The following is a 7,268-nucleotide window of genomic DNA, read 5'->3' on the forward strand; positions in this document are numbered from 1 at the left end:
CGAGTGATTGGGTGGCAGCCGATCAACGCGAGGATGTGTAAGTTGAGAATTAAAGGCCGTTTTTTCAATTACAGCATCATCAACGTGCACTGCCCACAAGAAGGGAGACCCGATGACGAGAAAGAAGCGTTCTACGTGCAGCTGGAACAAGCCTATGACGGCTGCCCACGCAGAGACGTAAAAATTGTCATCGGTGACATGAATGCCCAGGTAGGAAGGGGGGCAATGTACCGACCGGTAATCGGGCCGAATAGCCTGCATGCCGCATCGAATAACAACGGCCAACGGTGTGTCAACTTTTCGGCCTTCCGAGGAAGGTAGTCAGAAGCACCTTCTTTCCCCGCAAGGATATCCACAAAGCTACCTGGAGATCACCTGACCAACAGACCGAAAACCAAATCGACCACGTTTGATCGACGGAAAATTTTTCTCGGACATCAACAATGTTCGCACCTACCGCAGTGCGAATGTAGATTCGGACCACTACTTGGTTTCTGTATGCATGCGCTCAAAACTTTCGACGGTGGCTACCAAACGTCGAAACCGAACGTCGCGGTTTAACATCGCGCGGCTCCGGGATGCTGGAGTAGCCCAAGATTACGCGCAGTAGTTGGCAGTGGCACTACCAACGGAAGAGCAGCTTGGTGCAGCTACTCTTGAAGATGGCTGGAGAGACATCCGTTCTGCGATAGGTAGCACTGCATCAGCAATGCTAGGTACGGCGGCTCCGAATGTGAGGAACGACTGGTTCGACGACGAATGTGAACAGTTAGTGGCCGAGAAGAATGCAGCTTGGGCGAGTAAGCTGCAACACCGGACGAGAGCAAACGAGAAGCGATACAGACAGGCGCGGAACAGACTAAACTCGGTATCCCGTAAAAAAAAGCGCCAACAGGAAGACCGAGATCGCGAAGCGATGGAACAGCTGTTCCGTGCTAATGACACAAGGAAGTTCTACGAGAAGGTGAACCGTTTCCGCAGGGGCCATGTGACACAGGCCGATATGTGCAAGGACACCAACGGGGATCTTCTCACGAACGACTGTGAGGTGATCGAGAGGTGGCGGCAGTATTTCGACGAGCACCTCAATGGCGATGTGGCGGAATACGAAAGTAGCGGCGCGGTAACGAACTTGGGAACGCGTGCGGAGGACGATAGACTGCCGGTCCCAGACCTCTAAGTAGTGGTGGTAAGCCGGTTGAAAAATAATAAGGCCGCTGGCGTTGACCAACTACCAAGCGAGCTACTAAAACACGGTGGTAATGCACTAGTGAAAGCACTGCACTGAGTCGTTACCAAGATCTGGGAGGACGAGATTTTACCGGAGGAATGGATGGAAGGAATCGTGTGTCCCATCTACAAAAAGGGCGATAAGCTAGAATGCTGCAATTACCGCGCGATAACTCTGCTAAACGCCGCCTACAAGGTACTCTCCCAAATCTTATGCCGTCGACTTTCACCGATTGCAAACGAATTCGTGGGACAATATCAGGCAGGATTTATGGGCGAACGCGCTACCACGGACCAAGTGTTCGCCATCCGCCAGGTGTTGCAAAAGTACCGCGAATACCCACACATCACTTATTCATCGATTTCAAATCAGCCTACGACACAATTGATCGAGAACAGCTATGGAAAATCATGCACGACTACGGATTTCCGGACAAACTGATACGATTGGTCAAGGCTACGATGGATCGAGTGATGTGCGTTGTTCGAGTATCGGGGATAAACTCGAGTCTCTTCGAAACTCGCAGAGGGCTACGGCAAGGTGATGACCTTTCGTGTCTGCTATTCAACATTGTTTTGGAGGGTGTGATAAGAAGAGTAAGGATAGACATGAGTGGCACGATTTTCAGAAAGTCCGTCCAGCTACTTGGTTTCGCTGATGATATTGATATTATAGCACGCAACTTTGAGATGGAAGATACGTACATCGGACTAAAAGCTGAAGTCAAGCGAATCGGACTAGACATCAATGTGTCAAAGACAAAGTACATGAAAGGCAGGGGTCGAGAGAAGATAACGTCAGCCACCCATTACGAGTTCTGATTGGTGGTGATGAAATCGAAATGGTCGACGAGTTCGTGTACTTGGGCTCACTGGTGACTGCCGATAATGACACCAGCAGAGAAATTCAGAGACGCATATTGTCAGGAAGTCGTGCTTACTTTGGAGTGCGCAGGACGCTTCGATCGAGCAAAATTCGCCGTCGTACGAAGTTAACTATCTACAAAACGCTGATTAGACCGGTTATCCTCTACGGACACGAGTCCTGGACAATGCTTGCGGAGGATCAACGCGCACTAGGTGTTTTTGAACGGAAGGTGTTGCGAACCATCTTCGGCGGTGTTCGGAAGGAAGACGGTACGTGGAGAAGGCGAATGAACCATGAACTGCACCAGTTGCTGGAAGGACCAACCCTCGTCCAAACGGCCAAGGTCGGGCGGTTACGGTGGGTCGGGCATGTTGTTAGAATGTCGGAGAACAACCCGGTTAAAATGATCCTCGATAATATAACCCGGTTAAAATGATCCTCGATAATGTAATATGTCGACTGAAAGAGTAAGAGTTAGATATTTCAATGCTTATTCTAGAAAAAAGTAAAAAATTAATGAATAACCTACACCGAATCAAACCTACCCCATCGAAGAGAACACGCCGCTGAGACGCATTGGGAACAACACTAAAGTGGCTAGCAGACACCGGACGCAGATAATTTACGACTTCTAAACACAACTTTTAACGAGCTAATCAATCAGAACAACCAATAAGTAATAATCAACAAAATGCTTAGTCAACGAATCCAAGATATGACGAAAACCATCGATCAATGAATAAATCAACACATAGATAACAAAATCCTACTAGAAGAATACGATGCCATTAATCTCATCCTTCTCATGGACAACATCAACAATATACTAGACGAAATACAGGACACGGTTCTTAAAGCCAAAGTCGCACTACCCAATAATAAACTATTAACACTACAAGAAATCCGCTGGATAAAATCCTCTCTAAACGAACAAGGAGTTACCACGGAACTCCCATAGCAAGCCTTAAATTACGTAACGCCAAAATTCGTAATAAAAGGCGATTCTCTTGTCTACATTCTACAAATACCCCGGTTGCAAAAGACACCATCACAAATCATTCTCGTTCTACCGTTAACCGTCAACGACACTATCATCATAGATGCCCTCTTATACGTTATAAAATCCGAAAACGAATGGTTTCAAACCGAGAAACCAGAAGACTTCATTCAACCTCTCATCAACTTAAAAATCCTGAAAGATGAATGTATCTATCACATCATGACAGGAGTATCGAATAAATGCAACGTGGTAGAAACACACTCCACATCTGTGTACCAAATAGCTAGTAACAAAATCCTAATGAACAACATACAAAATGCCTACCTCTCGTCCGATTGTGGGCCCCAAAACCGCAACCTAACTGGAAACTTTTTGATAACCAATAATTGCAGAATTCACTTAAATGACCAAACTACAAGGCGCTTTTCATAATCTCATAATTATTCGGAAAATTTCAAAACTTCAAAACATCGACACCATTAACAATTCTACAATAATCAACCGGATGCAAATGGAAACATTGAAGATAAAACAATATAATCAGCAGTATATGATCCTCAGCATCTCTGGAGGACTGACGTTCATTGCAATAACAATAATAGGAATTATTTGCTACATCTGCTTACGTAGAAGAAAAATCATTATCAAAATTCGTCAACCCAAGAAAGAATCTGCTACTCACTGCACAGGACAACCGAACAATACAAACCCTTAAGGACGAGGACACCCTAATTTTTCACTCCCCGGAGTAGTTACGTGATGGACTAGCCACCATCGTCAACAGTTCATCCACGCGGCAACAGCCACGCGGCATAGCAGCAACAGGGACAGTCACGCGGATTTACTAATGGAGCATGGTCAGCAGTTTAGTAAACAAAACCGACTGACCATGCGGACAGCAGCTCAGTTCTGAATAGTAAAGTAAAGAGTGAAATTCATTAATTGTTTAGTTTTTTAAAAAAGGCGATCACGGCCTTGTATTTATGATTACAGATTAATCTGTGCATATATGTATGTATAAATAAAATACAGATTAACCTGTATATATGGCAACCCTGTTTCGCATGGCATATTTTCACACGACCCAATACTAGTATAAATATGTGTTCAACATCATCCCTTTCGCTTTCGCATTGCCGTTCGTAATTGAATGTGTTAGTGACGGTACAAATTATTTTAATTTCCATCTTGATGAAAATCCTGCTGACGGTGTCTCGTAAGTTTAGAGTAGCTGCTTTAACTTAAATGACGCTATTTCTCACATGACATTTCGTTTTATACCTGCTACTAGCAGCGGTGTACGGACAGCCCCTTTGCCAAAATTCCTTTTCCTGTTCGCAGAACGGGAAACAGTGAGACGACAGATCCTCGATATTGCTCTCGTGTGTGCCTTGTTTCGGGAACAGTTTCTCAGCAAATGGTAGGAAAAATGAACCACTCAACTTTTATATGGATGCTCTTGTATAGAAGCAGACATCTCGCGTTCTGATTGGCTGGTGCTGTCATGCGTCAAATCAAACAGGTTTTTCAATTTTTCATTGAAAAATTTCAATGTTGTTGCAATACACGTTCAAGTTGAAAATTTTCGATTCTATTGGTTAGTTAGATTATCTCATTGAGTAAATTTTGAAAAGGCGCCCCATAGTAAAGTAAGTGGTATTCACGACAAAAAGTTACGCGGCTGTTTTGAAACTTTCAACACCCTGCCCCGTATAGTGAAGATTAAGGCATTTTTAATGCCAAAAATTATGTTGGGTTAAGTACATCATGAGATATTCGCGATAAAGTTCTGCCCATCCTTGTACAGGGTAAATATTGAAATGGCGTCCCATAGTAAAGTAAGTCTTTTACAGTTCGTGCAATTCACAACATGCGGTACGGAAAACCGAACAGGAAGACGAACTTTATTGACGATTATTCATCATCAATGACATTGTCAAAATGTCCAGTATTGACAATAATATCGCCTCAATGGAGAGCCGCTTGATCTACAATAATATTGATTTTTGTAGTCCTAGTAATGACAAGAGACAAGACGATAGCGGGCACTTAAGTCAGTACATGAGCCAGCACACGAGCCAGCACACGAGCCAGCTCATAAGCCAGCACACGAGGCGACTCGTGTGCTGGTTCTACGAAGCACACGACTCTCGATCTAGTAGCAACACCGCACACTAGCGTGTGCTCCAGACTTCGTGTGCGTGTTTCCTGCTAGCTCGCGTGTTTCGTATTTGAACGATCCATGAGCTCTATCTATGCGGCTCTCTTTTCTTGTAAGCACACGCTCATGAGTCTGGTTTGAAAAAGCACAACACATGAGCTCCATATGCACTCACAGCAGGTACTGTGCAGCTCGTGTGTTGTTCTCGGACAACACTGCTGTTCGGTCGCGTCGAAGCGGCGTGGTTATTTCGGCTAATGCTTTTTAGTGAATAGGTCATATAACTTTTGTGTGTCTTTACCTAACAGGAAAACAGGTACGATAACATATTTCGTTGTGCAATTCTTTTTCAGATTGTTCTAATTCTACGAAAAACCAAAGAACAATAATGGATAAAAGTAAAACTGAGACAACCGGAATGCGGAAACATCCATTAGATTTCTATTCGAATGAAACGGAACAAATTATAATCAATGCTGTTATTCAGTTTCAATTTGATTTCGCTACAATGCCTTTTGGAGAAAAATCCGACCTTTTTATTTTCCTCAGAGATAAATTAGGCATGAATAAGAAAAACAGATTCGATCGCCAACAGCTCAAACAACTGCGAAATCATTTTAAAAGACTGATGAATTCGGTTAATATTAACGAAAGAAACTGCTTGGATTATGATGAAGAACGATCAAATATTATTGGTTTCATCGAGCAAATCTGTTGTGAAACAAAGACTCTGTACAAACAATAACTTCTACACATGAAATGAGAAATTTTTCCATGAAAGCTATCCCAACTAACCAAAAGTTCGGATAAAAGGGACTGATCTGGCTTAAGCAGCTCTCAAAGTTAATCAATAGCATTCTAAGCAGCCCATTTTTTAAGTAATTATCCACACTTGAAAGTTCGCGCGACGCAGCGGAACGAACTTCTAAGCTGCTTCTAGAATACAATGTTCAGCTTCTATGCAGCGAAAAAGTTCACGCGGAACTTGTTCTGTACTTTCAAGTTGCTAAAAGTACCACGTGCACTCGTAAGCAGCGAGAAAGTTCACGCGGAACTTGTTCTGTACTTGGAACTGTCAAAAATTCCCACGTGTTTTCTTAAGCAGCTAGAAAGTTCACGCGGAACTTGATCTGTACTTTCAAGTTCTCAAAAGTTCCGCGTGTACTTTTAAGCAGCAAGAAAGTGGACTGTTTAAGTAATTGTGGAACTTCTGGTTGCTTGGGATATTTACGAACACTGAACAGAAGATTCAAAAGACTCACAACTCCCAGATAAATTTCGATGTACCTGAAGTTGCAGCTAATGATTCGATAAAGCCTACAAATGTTGAAACTTTTATTGATGATACGTACCTAAATGAAGATGTCATTTGCTCTCTCAAACCTATCATAGAAAAACAATGCAATAATGATGCCATTTCAAACGATATTCAATTTGAAAAACCGTCTTCAGAAGCTTTTGTCGAGCAACAACGTATTACTTTCTACCTAGGTAATGAATATGACAACGAGCTTGCCTCCATACCTTTGGATGATATTATTGATAAAGACTTTTCTTCTCTATCTGAGATACCTCCCGAGCAGAAACAACTCTTGGAAAAAGGTTCTCGCGATAACAGAAAATTGAAATTTTATTTGAAAGATTTCCAGATTTAATAACGAGAAAGCAATTCAACGATATTATTGATCCTGCTACAATGCGATTGACAGATTACAAAAAAAACGCATGCTTCCAGAAAAAAGCTACCTTATCCGAAAAGAAAGTCATAACAAGTTATCACGACTTAATTAGAGACATTGCTCTTCCATGTCACATGTACGTTGTACTGAAGAAAGACAGAGTTCCAGATACAAAACCCATGAGAACTGTTCTTATCTATACAGTATGCAAATTTATGCAGTGTAAAAGATTTGTATTAAAGGCTACATTTCTCACGCATGGACTGACTGACATATCATTTGATATCTTGCAAGATACGAAAGCCATTGATCATCCAGAACGAATGTGCA

The sequence above is a fragment of the Malaya genurostris genome, chromosome 3, assembly GCF_030247185.1.
Source record: "Malaya genurostris strain Urasoe2022 chromosome 3, Malgen_1.1, whole genome shotgun sequence".
NCBI lineage: Eukaryota > Metazoa > Arthropoda > Insecta > Diptera > Culicidae > Malaya > Malaya genurostris.